The 14,705-nt window shown below is 47.1% G+C and overlaps 1 long non-coding RNA gene and 1 pseudogene across 1 annotated transcript in view; both read right to left on the bottom strand.

The window, feature by feature from the left end:
• LOC124795438 overlaps positions 1 to 14,705 on the bottom strand; it is a 511,127-nt gene that overhangs the window by 189,336 nt on the left and 307,086 nt on the right. The gene's annotated exons all lie outside the window — the stretch shown is intronic.
• On the bottom strand, positions 10,279 to 10,395 carry LOC124796807 (annotated as a pseudogene).

Raw genomic sequence — 14,705 nt, 5'->3', positions numbered from 1 at the left:
AAAAAAGAGTTTCGCGGTCTTAGGGAACTTTATACCGGATGAAGCAAAGATCCATTAACATTTTGAAAATTCAATACTTCGCAGAATAATGTGGGTAGAGAGGTAAAAATTGACAATCATGCTTGAAAATGACAAGGGATTTTATCGAAACCAAAAAAGTGTACAAAATAACGAATAGATGGCGCTTCATATGAAGCAAAAGCAAAAAACTAGCATAAAAACTGATTTATAGCAAAGGCGATGTTCTTTGTAACAAATGATCAGCATGTTGGCCGTCACTGATTAACAATACCTTTAGTCGAGGGACAATGTTGTGAACAGCACTGTACAGATTATCAGTATGTTCAAATGGTTCAAATGGCTCTCAGCACTATGGGACTTAACATCTATTGTCATCAGTCCCCTACAACTTAGAACTACTTAAACCTAACTAACCTAAGGACAGCACACAACACCCAGTTATTTATCAGTATGTATGGTGAGAAATTTGCCGTCGGATGTTGTCTTTTAGCATCCCTAATGAGGCTGGAAGATCGCGGCAGACTTGTGACTTCCGGTAACCCCACAGCCAATGATAACACGTACTGAGGTTTAGGGACCTGGGAGGCGAAGCATGACGGACATGGCGGCTCGGTATGCGATCCTCACCGAACACTGTGCGCAAGAGATCTTTCTCGTGTGTAGCAGTATGGGGTGGATACCCTCTCTCTATATAGCTTATTTTACATACAACTGTCATGCGGCGTCACTGACGGTTGCTGTCCATTGACAACATCTGTTGGCTAGCTTTTGCTCTCGTTTTTGGTTAATTGGTTGATTTTCCAAACAGCAAGTTCATCAGTGCAATCAGATTAGGGAAGGATGGGGAAGGAAGTCGGCCGTGTCCTTTCGAAAGAACCATCCCGGCATTTGCCTGAAGCGATTGAGGGAAATCACAGAAAACCTAAATCAGGATTGCCGGTCGCGGGTTTCAAACGCCGTCCTCCCGAATACGAGTCATGTCTGCTAACCACTGCGCCATTTCGGTCGGTCTCTTGTTTTTGGTTTCGATAAAACCCTATGTCGTTTCAGACGTGAGTGTCAATTTTTACCTCGCTATCTACATTATTCCGTGAATTAGTCGATTTTCAAATGTTAGCGTACTTTTGAGTCACCCTGTAGAATAAAATTATGGACGGTCTACTATGACGCTAGCAATTAGAATTTTCTTTTTCAGATTACGGCCCTTGTAAACATTACGTATTTTTGTGTGCTCCATTGCTATGCTCGTTGTTTTACGTATCGTATTTATGGAATTTTGTGTCGTTTCATATTTACGGAGTTTTGTCTCGTTGCCCACTTCTACATTCCTGCAGAAGCACACAAATCGAGTGCCTCTATGTACACGCGTCATATTTCAAACTGAAACGAAATAATATTTCGCTACTGCTCGGATTACGATATGGCGCTGCAAATGCTGTCAGCGTGAGGGCGAGATAGCTATAGGAATGGCTCGGCCATACAAAAAATTCTCCACCCTTGGTGGACAAATTTGACAGCAACTCGGAAAATAACTGCAACAGACTGCTCCATCATCAATATTACCGGGCCATCGGGCCATACCGCAGTATGGCTGTACACTGCAGTCACATTACGTCCGTGTTGATATGAACAGTACTGCGGACAAACGTTTCCGCAAGTATGCCCCGTGAAAACGCATCTTCAGATTAGGTGGCTGGTCAGACCATTCTGTACGTGGGAAACGCAGCGTGTCGTGGACTACGAAACACTTCATTCGAAGCAATCCCTCTGGTAATACAAAGTCAAATAAAACACAAATCTGGAGTATCGGACGAGGTATTTGAACTCAGCTCCACACGTTTGTGAGTTCAATGCTGTAACCACTGCGCCCTCGTATTCCGCGAGACGGCAGCGGAAGTTTAGCCACTAGGGGAGTGCCTTGCAGTGTTGTCTTTCTGCGAAACTGGCCCGCCTTGTACTCACAGAAATTGGATGGCTCATTTGAAGAGCACTACGCGTCGCTCTGTGTCAGTGCTGAGAGATCGAGCAGGCACGGCTCGGAACTCGCGGGGCGTCTGCAGAGAAGTTCAAAGCGGACGCTTCCTTCTCCTTGGGTCACTATGTTCTGCCGAGTTTCCTCGGGTGTCCGCAGACGGTAGGAGGAGGCCGGAAGATGTCCTTTCATCAGCGGTGCCGGACGATGGACGGCCCTGTGTGTTGGTAAGACGGCGGCCGGATCCCATTTAATTAAGAGTCGGCGGGAACAGTAAAAGACAAAAGACGGCGCCGTCTTTTACGACGCGCGACGTCTGGATGGCGTCTGAAGGCGGAAGGGTTCGCCGAGGCGCTCCACCGGCCTCGGCAGCGGAGTCGGGGCGGTTGCGGGGGTGGCAGTGGGGGTGGGGAGCATTGATCTTAGTCCAGGGGCCGAGGCGACCGCCGTCCGGACTTCTGCAGGCAGGCGGCGTTCTTGACCCAGAGCAGAGAGTTCACGGACGCGGCCGGCAACCGAGGATCTGGTTAGGGGTGTGTTGAACTGAGCCGCCAGCAGGCGGCCGTACGGGGGTAGGAAGGTTATGACAGACCCCTAACTTGAAAGCGTTTATACTTCTACTATCAAGGGATGTGTGTGTGAAACCTTATCGGACTTAACTGCTAAGGTCATCAGTCCCTAAGCGTACACACTGCTTAACCTAAATTACCCTAAGGACAAACACACACATCCATGTCCGAGGGAGGACTCGAACCTCCGCCTGGACCAGACGCGCAGTTTAAGGGATCGGTGGAACGAGTGGTGTCTCTTCTTTCAGACATGTCCGAAAGAACACATGGGCGAGACGGCCGTTGGTCCTTTCAGTGCAGATGCACAAACACGCCCAGACTCCTACAGGAATCAGTGATCGCTGCGAAGAGTGAGATTAATGAGCAGTGCACTATGTCAGACTGAGTTGTGTGTGGATAAGTTAGGAATTTGAGTCAGTCAGGAAGCGTGTCCAGATGGCCAAAGGGGCGCCGGCACGGTAGCTCAGCGTGTTCGGTCAGAGGGTCAGCTGCTCTCATCAACGATGAACTTGGACGGATGTCATCCCGAACAAATGCAACTAACAACAACGAACAAAATGAGATAAAAAAACGAAGGCGGTCAAGGCGACCGTTCCCGAGAAACTGAAGAATCACGGTTCGTGTCCCTGTACGATATATAGTTCCAACCTTCCCTAAAAAAAATGGCTCTGAGCACTTTGGGACTTAACATCTATCGCCATCAGTCCCCTAGAACTTAGAACTGCTTAAACTTAACTAACCTAAGGACGTCACACAACACCCAGTCATCACGAGGCAGAGAACTTTCCCTATTGAATTCCTTCAATGCACACTAGCAGCTAATGTCGTTATTCCTTTGATCAATAATAGATGTTAGTCTGATCACGTAATCTGTTGCATTTTTCAGTAAACACGGAAGTGTTATTTGATAATTGTCAAAATGGTTCAAATGGCTCTGAGCACTATGGGACTTAACATCTGTGGTCATCAGTCCCCTAGAACTTAGAACTACTTAAACCTAACTAACCTAAGGACATCACACACATCCATGCCCGAGGCATACCTGCGACCGTAGCAGTCGCGCGGTTCCGGACTGAGCGCCTAGAACCGCTAGACCACCGCGGCCGGCTGATAATTGTCACGTTCGGTCCTTATATGTGCTACTGAATAAAACCAATTTTATCGCGCGATACGAGTTTCGTCTTTATTTTTTGAAAGTGGCAACGTTAGTAGCTGAGGTTCTGTATCAGTTGATTGGCGACTCCATAGTGTCCTGTGCACTACGACCAGATAATGGGTATACTTGAAAGGAGAGACAGCATTGGTCGTATATTTTTGTTTATTATCGCAAAATCGATTTTCGGTCACTTAGTGACCATCTTCAGTGCTGTAATATATAACTTAAATTAGTAAGCATTGGTGTCAATAAGCTTACGGCGATCACATAGACTTCTGTATCAGTGCCCGCTTTGATGATCTTAAAGCCGTTCTTCTGTTTCCAGTCTTTGGAATTATCACTCGAACAGCACTGAGGAAATGAAAATAAGTTTTCTTCTGGTTTCAAAGCCGTTCTTTTGCTTCTAGTCGTCGGAATTATCGCTAGAACAGCTCTGACGATATGAACTTACATTTTCTTCAGGATGAAAACGAGCGTTCATATTCTCAGCACTGTGCTGCTGATAAATCAGAAGACTGGAAGCAGAAGAACAGCTTTGAAACCAGTAAACTACAGCTAAGAAACGTGTCAAAAGTAAAGGCGAAACGCACATAGAAGGACCCAACGTGAGAACTATCAACGTAATACGATGTACGGCATTGTTTTTCACACGTAAACTTTATTGTCAAAAACAAATACATCATAGTATCATGAACTATGAACCTTTCACTGTTTTTCGACACAGTCACTACCGATACTGAAACATTTATCGTAGCATGAAATCAGTTTGGACAACCCACTCTGGTAAAACTCGGTGTCCTGCGATGCTAGGAATTGTCTCACCGCCTGCTCCACATCAGCATTGGTTTGGAAATGACTTCCCGAGAGTGTTGGTTTCAATGTGGGAACAGGTGAAAGTCCGACGGGGCAAGATCGGGGCTTTAGGAAGGGTGATCCACTCTCCCCATCCGAAGCGACGAATCTGATCTTGTGTGCACCTCGCTGTGTGTGGTATTGCTTTGTCGCCCAAGAGCAGAACACCTTCACTCAGGAGCCCTGGTCTCTTCCGCCAAAGCAGACCTGGGTTTGGTGAGGGTGTCGCAGTAGCGTGCGCACTGACGGTCCCTTGCTGGAGGAAATTATGGAGAATTCCACCTTCCGCGTCCCGGAACAGTGTGGTCATAACCTTTCCTGCGGAGGGTGACACTCTGAATCTTTTCCCTCTTTGATGAATTGGGATGCTTTCACCTCATTGTGGTGACCATGGTTTCTGGGTTAAAGTGGAGTATCCATGTCTCACCGTCTGTGATGATACTGCGCAGGAACCCATTACCCCCGCACGCGTGCCGCATCAAGTGATCGAGGCTGATTCCTATTCTTGCACTCTTGTGATCGGGGGTCAGAGTTCTCGGTACCCATCTTGCAGACACTTTTGAGCAACCCATGGAGTGTGTGATGGGCCTGAGCAATGCCAATACGTAATGTGGACAATTCTGACATCGTTATTCGCCTGTCTGCTAACACCGAGTCCTATACTCTATAAATGTTGTTTTCTAATTTGAGTGCGTGGCGTCTGTTGCTTCGAAAGAACAGACCCCACGCAGATCCCGCAGCTGTGAAACATTATATGTAAATTGAATGGGGGTCACTGCTGTCAGCTGCAGTGGGACATTAAACGGAATCAGAGGCAGCGAGCGACCGGATCGGGATTCGAACCCAGGACCTCCTACTAGGCAGATGCGGTACCCACTGCGCCATCCGGGACACAGCATTATCGCAACTGCACGGACTATTTTGGTACGCCTCACGGCCGATCGACACTCCCAGAGAGCGCCACGTGTCCTCCAAGGTCACCGGATCTGCCCGTCTGTGATTATTTCATCTACATCTACATCTATACTCCGCGAGCCACCTTACGGTGTGTGGCGGAGGTTACTTATTGTACCACTATCTGATCCCCCCTTCCCTGTTCCATTCACGAATTGTGCGTGGGAAGAACAACTGCTTGTAAGTCTCCGTATTTGCTCTAATTTCTCGGATCTTTTCGTTGTGATCATTACGCGAGATATATGTGGGCGGTAGTAATATGTTGCCCATCTCTTCCCGGAATGTGCTCTCTCGTAATTTCGATAATAAACCTCTCCGTATTGCGTAACGCCTTTCTTGAAGTGTCCGCCACTGGAGCTTGTTCAGCATCTCCGTAACGCTCTCGCGCTGACTAAATGTCCCCATGACGAATCGCGCTGCTTTTCGCTGGATCATGTCTATCTCTTCTATTAATCCAACCTGGTAAGGGTCCCATACTGATGAGCAATACTCAAGAATCGGACGAACAAGCGTTTTGTAAGCTACTTCTTTCGTCGATGAGTCACATTTTCTTAGAATTCTTCCTATGAATCTCAACCTGGCGCCTGCTTTTCCCACTATTTGTTTTATGTGATCATTCCACTTCAGATCGCTCCGGATAGTAACTCCTAAGTATTTTACGGTCGTTACCGCTTCCAATGATTTACCACCTATGGCATAATCGTACTGGAATGGATTTCTGCCCCTATGTATGCGCATTATATTACATTTATCTACGTTTAGGGAAAGCTGCCAGCTGTCGCACCATGCATTAATCCTCTGCAGGTCCTCCTGGAGTACGTACGAGTCTTCTGATGTTGCTACTTTCTTGTAGACAACCGTGTCATCTGCAAATAGCCTCACGGAGCTACCGATGTTGTCAACTAAGTCATTTATGTATATTGTAAACAATAAAGGTCCTATCACGCTTCCCTGCGGTACTCCCGAAATTACCTCTACATCTGCAGATTTTGAACCGTTAAGAATGACATGTTGTGTTCTTTCTTCTAGGAAATCCTGAATCCAATCACAAACCTGATCCGATATTCCGTAAGCTCGTATTTTTTTCACTAAACGTAAGTGCGGAACCGTATCAAATGCCTTCCTGAAGTCCAGGAATACGGCATCAATCTGCTCGCCAGTGTCTACGGCACTGTGAATTTCTTGGGCAAATAGGGCGAGCTGAGTTTCACATGATCTCTGTTTGCGGAATCCATGTTGGTTATGATGAAGGAGATTTGTATTATCTAAGAACGTCATAATACGAGAACACAAAACATGTTCCATTATTCTACAATAGATTGACGTAAGCGAAATAGGCCTATAATTATTCGCATCTGATTTATGACCCTTCTTGAAAATGGGAACGACCTGCGCTTTCTTCCAGTCGCTAGGTACTTTACGTTCTTCCAGCGATCTACGATAAATTGCTGATAGAAAGGGGGCAAGTTCTTTAGCATAATCACTGTAGAATCTTAAGGGTATCTCGTCTGGTCCGGATGCTTTTCCGCTACTAAGTGATAGCAGTTGTTTTTCAATTCCGATATCGTTTATTTCAATATTTTCCATTTTGGCGTCCGTGCGACGGCTGAAGTCAGGGACTGTGTTACGATTTTCCGCAGTGAAACAGTTTCGGAACACTGAATTCAGTATTTCTGCCTTTCTTCGGTCGTCCTCTGTTTCGGTGCCATCGTGGTCAACGAGTGACTGAATAGGGGATTTAGATCCGCTTACCGATTTTACATATGACCAAAACTTTTTAGGGTTCTTGTTTAGATTGTTTGCCAATGTTTTATGTTCGAATTCGTTGAATGCTTCTCTCATTGCTCTCTTTACGCTCTTTTTCGCTTCGTTCAGCTTTTCCTTATCAGCTATGATTCGACTACTCTTAAACCTATGATGAAGCTTTCTTTGTTTCCGTAGTACCTTTCGTACATGATTGTTATACCACGGTGGATCTTTCCCCTCGCTTTGGACCTTAGTCGGTACGAACTTATCTAAGGCGTACTGGACGATGTTTCTGAATTTTTTCCATTTTTGTTCCACATCCTCTTCCTCAGAAATGAACGTTTGATGGTGGTCACTCAGATATTCTGCCATTTGTGCCCTATCACTCTTGTTAAGCAAATATATTTTCCTTCCTTTCTTGGCATTTCTTATTACACTTGTAGTCATTGATGCAACCACTGACTTATGATCACTGATACCCTCTTCTACATTCACGGAGTCGAAAAGTTCCGGTCTATTTGTTGCTATGAGGTCTAAAACGTTAGCTTCACGAGTTGGTTCTCTAACTATCTGCTCGAAGTAATTCTCGGACAAGGCAGTCAGGATAATGTCACAAGAGTCTCTGTCCCTGGCTCCAGTTCTGATTGTGTGACTATCCCATTCTATACATGGTAGATTGAAGTCTCCCCCTATTACAATAGTATGATCACGAAACTTCTTCACGACGTTCTGCAGGTTCTCTCTGAGGCGCTCAACTACTACGGTTGCTGATGCAGGTGGTCTATAGAAGCATCCGACTATCATATCTGACCCACCTTTGATACTTAACTTAACCCAGATTATTTCACATTCGCATTCGCTAATAACTTCACTGGATATTATTGAATTCTTTACTGCTATAAATACTCCTCCACCATTGGCGTTTATCCTATCCTTGCGGTATATATTCCATTCTGTGTCTAGGATTTCGTTACTGTTCACTTCCGGTTTTAACCAACTTTCCGTTCCTAATACTATACGCGCACTATTTCCTTCAATAAGAGATACTAATTCAGGAACCTTGCCCTGGATACTCCTGCAGTTTACCAATATTACGTTAACTTTTCCTGTTCTTGGTCTCTGAGGACGGACGTTCTTTATCAACGATGATAATGTCCTCTCTGGTAAGCCGTCAGGTATTTTATCGTTTCGCCCAAGGGGGGGTCCCTCTAACCTGAAAAACCCCCGTGTGCACGCCACACGTACTCTGCTACCCTAGTAGCTGCTTCCGGTGTGTAGTGCACGCCTGACCTGTCTAGGGGGGCCCTACAGTTCTCCACCCAATAACGGAGGTCGATGAATTTGCAACCATTATAGTCGCAGAGTCGTCTGAGCCTCTAGTTTAGACCCTCCACACGGCTCCAAACCAGAGGACCGCGATCGACTCTGGGCACTATGCTGCAGATATTAAGCTCAGCTTGCACTCCGCGTGCGATGCTGGTTGTCTTCACCAAATCAGCCAGCCGCCGGAAGGAACCAAGGATGGCCTCAGAACCCAAGCGGCAGGCGTCATTCGTTCCGACATGTGCTACTATCTGCAGCCGGTCACACCCAGTGCGTTCAATAGCTGCCGGAAGGGCCTCCTCCACATTACGGACGAGACCCCCCGGCAAGCACACCGAGTGCACACTGGCATTCTTCCCCGACCTACCCGCTATTTTCCTGAGGGGCTCCATAACCCGCCTAACGTTGGAGCTCCCTATAACTAATAGGCCCGCCCTCTTCTTGTGGACTCTGTTTATGTGCCTCTGTTACCAACAACCAACAACCAACAACCATGAATGAACTGTGACATCTCGTAATTACAGCTCTGGAAGCCGTAACTCAAGACGTTCTCGCTTAAGTGTGGGAACAATTTGAATACCTCATTGATACATGTCGTCCATCTCAAGGGGGGCATATTGGTCACCTATGAAAAGGTATGAAAAAAAAAAAAAAGCTTTGTAAGTTTCCCGATCATCAAAAACGAGAATTCATTGTATATGTTTATTAGTTTCAGAAACACAGACGTGCCGAATCGGATGATTCTTTTTGATACACACTGTATAAGAACATTGTAAATCAGTCATTCTCCAAGACAGTATACCAGTTTTTGCAATAGAGCCTTATCGTGGTTGGATTTTATAGGGAGTGTTGAGCGTCAGGGAGACTAGAATATTCCCACTCTTTTACAAAGTCTCAATTTTACTTAATAGAAAATCTAGAAAGTTTTGGTTTTACGTTAAATCGATTAACAGATCGAAGCCATCTGTCCAGACACTCTGCGACCATAACGGCAATGAAACGTAGGACAAACAGAGAAGGCCGAAATACTAAATGTCTCATCCAAAACTGTTTCGCACAGCAAGACAACACCACAGTTCCTCCCTTAAATCGTCGCATATATGAAAATATGACAGACAGCGAGTTAAGCGACCAGGGGACAGGAAAGCAAGTGAAATCGTTTAACAAAGGAAATGCCACTGGACCTGACGAGATACCAATTCGATTCTAAATAGAGAATGCGAAGGAAGTTGCCTCCCTTCTAGCAGCAGCGTACCGTAGGTCTCCTGAGGAGCGGAGCGTTCCTAAAGATCGGAAAAAGGGAAGGTAATTCCCTTTTTCAAGTAGGATCGTCGAACAGACTTCAAAAACTATAGGCCTATGTTTGTGACATCGATCTGTTGTAGAATTTTGGGACATGTTTTATGCCGGCATATTATGACATTCCTCGAGAACGGAAATCTCCTCTGTATGAATCAATATAAAACTACAACTAAACTACGTCCGAACAGGCCTTGGAAGGACCAACGGCACCGACCGGCCGCCGTGTCATCCTCGACCCACAGGCGTCACTGGATGCGGATGTGGAGAGGCATGTGGTCAGCACACCGCTCTCCCGGCCGTATGTCAGTTTACGAGACCGGAGCCGCTACTTCTCATTCAAGTAGCTCCTCAGTTTGCCTCACAAGGGCTGAGTGCACCCCGCTTGCCAACAGCGCTCGGCAGACCGGATGGTTACCCATCCAAGTACTAGCCCAGCCCAACAGCGCTTAACTTCGGTGATCTGACGGGAACCGGTGTCACACTGCGGCAAGGCCGTTGGCCTGTAAGAATCAATATGAGTTCAGAAAACAACGACCGTATGAAACCCAGGTCCCTCTGTTCGCCCACGTGAGTCAAAAAGCAGTAGGTACAAGCGCCCACATAGATGCCGTGTTCCTAGATTCCCGTAAGGTGTTTGATAAAGTTCTGCACTGCCACCTAATAAACAAAATATGAGCGCAGGGAATATCTGACCAAATGTGTGACTAGACTAGAGAATTTCTAGGGAACAGAGCACAGAACAGACGTAGCTTTTGCTCACCTAGTTTAAATTTATCACATCCTAAGTGGGCACATTTTACCTAGTAATGAGCATCTGAGCGAGTGGTAGCTCACGAACCCCGAAGACGTTTAAGGATTACCGCATTTTAGCGCGTGCAAGTGCTTGAGTTTGCACGCGTACGACCTGATTGGCGAACTTCATAGCTAATTAAATCGTAAACAGTGCAACGTATCAAATTTTTTTCTTGATGATTATTACTCATCAGAACCTACCCTGTGATACCAACTTTTCAAACTGTAAATGAACAACCTAGTAGATGACGTCGGAGGTTCCATACAGCTTTAGAGGGATGATGCTGTTGCATACAGAGAAGTCGTCACGCTAGAAAAGTGTAGCGAAAAATAGAAAGATTTGCAGAGGATGGAGGATTGGAGCGGGAAGTGACAATTGACCTTAGACATAAACAATGTAACGTATTGTGAATACATAGACAGAAAGACTCTTCATTGTGTGATTACATTATTTCAGAACAATCACTGGAAGGAGTTACTCCCAAAACGTACCTAAGAGTACGTGCACGGGATGATTCGAAGTGGAACGACCACATAAATTTAATCGCCGGAAAGGCAGAAAAAAAATGTTCAAATGTGTGTGAAATCCTATGGAACTTAATTGCTAAAGTCATCAGTTCCTAAGCTTACACACTACTTAACCTAAATTATCAGCCGGCCGTTGTGGCCGAGCGGTTCTAGGAGCTTCAGTCTGCAACCGCGCGACTGCTGCGGTCGCTTGTTCGAATCCTGCCTCGGGCATGGATGTATGTGATGTCCTTAGGTTAGTTAAGTTTAAGTAGTTCTAAGTTCTAGGGGACTGATTACCTCAGATGTTAAGTCCCATAGTGCTCAGAGCCATTTCAACCACATTGCTCGTCAGTCTGAGATCCGTACCAGACTGGGCTGGTAGGGGAGTGCCAAAGAAGAGCGGCACGTTTCGTGACAAGCCCAAGTCACAGTAGTACACAGTGTATCCTCCTCCACACACCGTGAGGTGGCTTGCGTGATATGGAAGTAGATGTAGTCAAATACATGTTTGTGAAGAAAGCTGCATTTGCAGTCTAGAATTTTTGTTTCTATAACCTTTTACAGGAGCGGACACTTCTAGACGCGGCGGTAAAACGTGATATTAACATCTGCAGGGCTTGCAAGGGGATCCGCTCGGAGTGAGCGTGACACGTTCTCGCGGCTGCCAAAGGGCGACCAGGGGCTCACCCTCCCCTGCTTCACGCTCTCCTCTCTCTCTCGTTCTAATTCGTCCCCCGCAACTGGCGAACGCCGCTTTTAATGTTTGTACAGCCTTTGTCGCGGCCGGGCCCTTCGCGCGTGGCGCGAGCAATGAATTGAAAATCCCGCTGTTTTACGGCGGTCGGCGGGGAGCTTTAACACTCTCCAGGCGCCGTTACGTCGCCCGCTCCCACGCAGCACGCCCGCCACAGATTGCAGAGGCGCCTCCCACACCTGCAACCGCGGCTGCGTCTGCGGCTCTGTCCAAACAATGGCTGTCTGCGTCCCAGCTCCCACCGCTGCAGCAAGCGCAGTCGCGCGCGCTCCTACTCACAAAGGCTCCCGCCGGGACCACGGATTACCACCGCTTCCTTTTACTTTCTTTCATCTTCAACATGTCTCGACTGCAAGTTTATCTACAAGCGGGAGCCACTGTGGTCTGTGTGGGGAAGAGTACCACGGTTTGCATACCCCCCTTCCGTCTCATCAATTACCTAACTTTCAGCGAATTATGAGAAATCTGCACTGAAGAGCCAAAGAAGCTAGTACACCTGCCTAATATCGTGTAGGACCCCCGCGACCACGCAGAACACTAGAGATGCCTTCTAAACAGCACGTTGCAAGGCATCCCAGATATGTCCACTAATGTTCATGTGTGGGGAGTTTGGTGGATAGCGAAATTGTTTAAACTCAGAAGAGTGTTCCTGAAGCCACTCTGTACCAATTCTGGACATCTAGGGTGTCGCATTGTCCTGCTGAAATTGCCCAAGAATGCACAATGGACATGAATGGATGCAGCTGATCAGACAGGATGCTTACATGCCAGAGTCGTATCTAGACGTACCAGGGGTCCTATATTACTCTAACTGCACACGCCCCCCTTCATTACAGAGCCTCCAACAGCTTGAACAGTCCTCCCCTGGCATTCAGGATCCATGGATTCATGAGGTCGTCTCGATACCCGTACACGTTCATCCCCTCGATACAATTTGAAACGAGACTCGTCCAATCAGGCAACATGTTTCCAGTCATCAGCAGTCCAATGTCGGTGTTCACGGGCCCAAGTGAGGTGCAAATTTTAGTGTAGTGCAGTCGTCAAGGGTACACGAGGGCCTTTGGATCCGAAAGCCCATATTATTGTGTCTCACTATTTAGATGCACAAAACGCGTGGGTGTTTTCAGCTCGTTACTGAATGCAAATAAGTAGGAGGCCGAGTTGATAAGAGCGGAAGGAGTCCAGGTTGCAATAATATGCGGTACGACACACTGTTAGAGAGAAGGATTATTATTCAAGAAACACATAGTACAATCAAATTACTTATCTGCAGTAGTTTGTAGGACTGCAGGTGTGGCTATAAACTGACAATCTCGTTACATGGTATACCATGAACTAATACACATATTCTCAGGGACTAAGCCTGATGGGCCCTTCTCAGAAAATCAATGCAAACATTACCGAACTGGCTGAGGGCCGATTATGAAAGTGCGTCAGCCTCGGTTTAAATCCAGCTAAGAAGTGAATGAGGCACACTCCAGTTCCGTCGAGCTGCACAGCCCGCTAGAGCGTTCTGTGCTCGGCAGACGACGAGCAGCCAACCTTGTGTTGGCGCGGCGTTGTAGTAGTTCAAAATGATTCAAATGGCTCTGAGCACTATGGGACTTAACACTTGAGGTCATCAGTCCCCTAGAACTTAGAACTACTTAAACTTAACTAACCTAAGGATATCACACACATCCATGCCCGAGGCAAGATTCGAACCTGCGACCGTAGCAGTCGCACGGTTCCGGACTGTAGCGCCTAGAACCGCTCGGCTACCGCGGTCGGCGTTTAGTAGTATCTGTGGCAATGATACTACACATATCGATAAAGTTTCGTTGAATGGTTCGCACGCTGACACGTTTTGATGGCCGAGCATTGAAATCTGTAGCAATTTGCGGAACGGTTGCACTTCTGTCGCGTTGGACGATTTTCTTGAGTCGTCGTTGGTTCCGTTCTTGCAGGATCTTTTTCCGGCCTCGGCGTTTCCGGAGGTTTGAGGTTTGCTGGATTCCTGATATTCAGGGTAGAGTCGTGAATTGGCCGTACGGGGAAATCAGCACTTCATCACTATCTCGGAGATGCTGTGTCCCACCGCTCTTGCGCCGATTATAATACCACGTTCAAACTCACTTAAATCTCGATAACCTGCCACTGTAGCAACAGTAACCGATCAGACAACTTTGCCAGACACTTGTTGTCTTATATAGGCGTTGCCATCAGCAGTGCCGTATTCTTTTTGTTTACATATCTCAGTATTTGAAAACGCATATCTATACCAGTTTCTTTGGCGCTTCGGTGTAGTTTTGATCAGTACTGTGGGCCACTTCTTTTTTTAACACACTGTATGTCTGCAGACCTAACAAGATGTGTCATTCTGTTTAGACATCTTGTTGTGACATCCTTCCCAGCACGTATCAGAGGCGTCCCGCCTGGTACCAGAGCGCGGGTGCAGAGAAGTGGACGGCACGGTCGCGCGGACTGCAGGCAGCTGCTCCTACACGTGCGCCCCGCGGAAGACTTTCTGGCTTCGCCTCGGGCTGCCGTATATCATGGCGGAATTTTAAAAAGCGCCCTGCCGGCTGGCAGCGATCCGCTCTGCCCGCCCGCCGTCAACAAAAAAACTCTTATTGGTATTTATAACGGCACAATCCGGGGTCCGGGCTCCGCCATATATATCGTGGCCGATGAGCGATGCCGGAGCGGCGCGGACGGCGCGGGCCATCCATCAGACGGCAGCTGACGCCTCCATCACCAGCCGCCCCCGCCGTC

The sequence above is a fragment of the Schistocerca piceifrons genome, chromosome 4 (genome assembly GCF_021461385.2).
Source record: "Schistocerca piceifrons isolate TAMUIC-IGC-003096 chromosome 4, iqSchPice1.1, whole genome shotgun sequence".
NCBI lineage: Eukaryota > Metazoa > Arthropoda > Insecta > Orthoptera > Acrididae > Schistocerca > Schistocerca piceifrons.
This window is presented reverse-complemented; position numbering and strand designations above follow the sequence as displayed.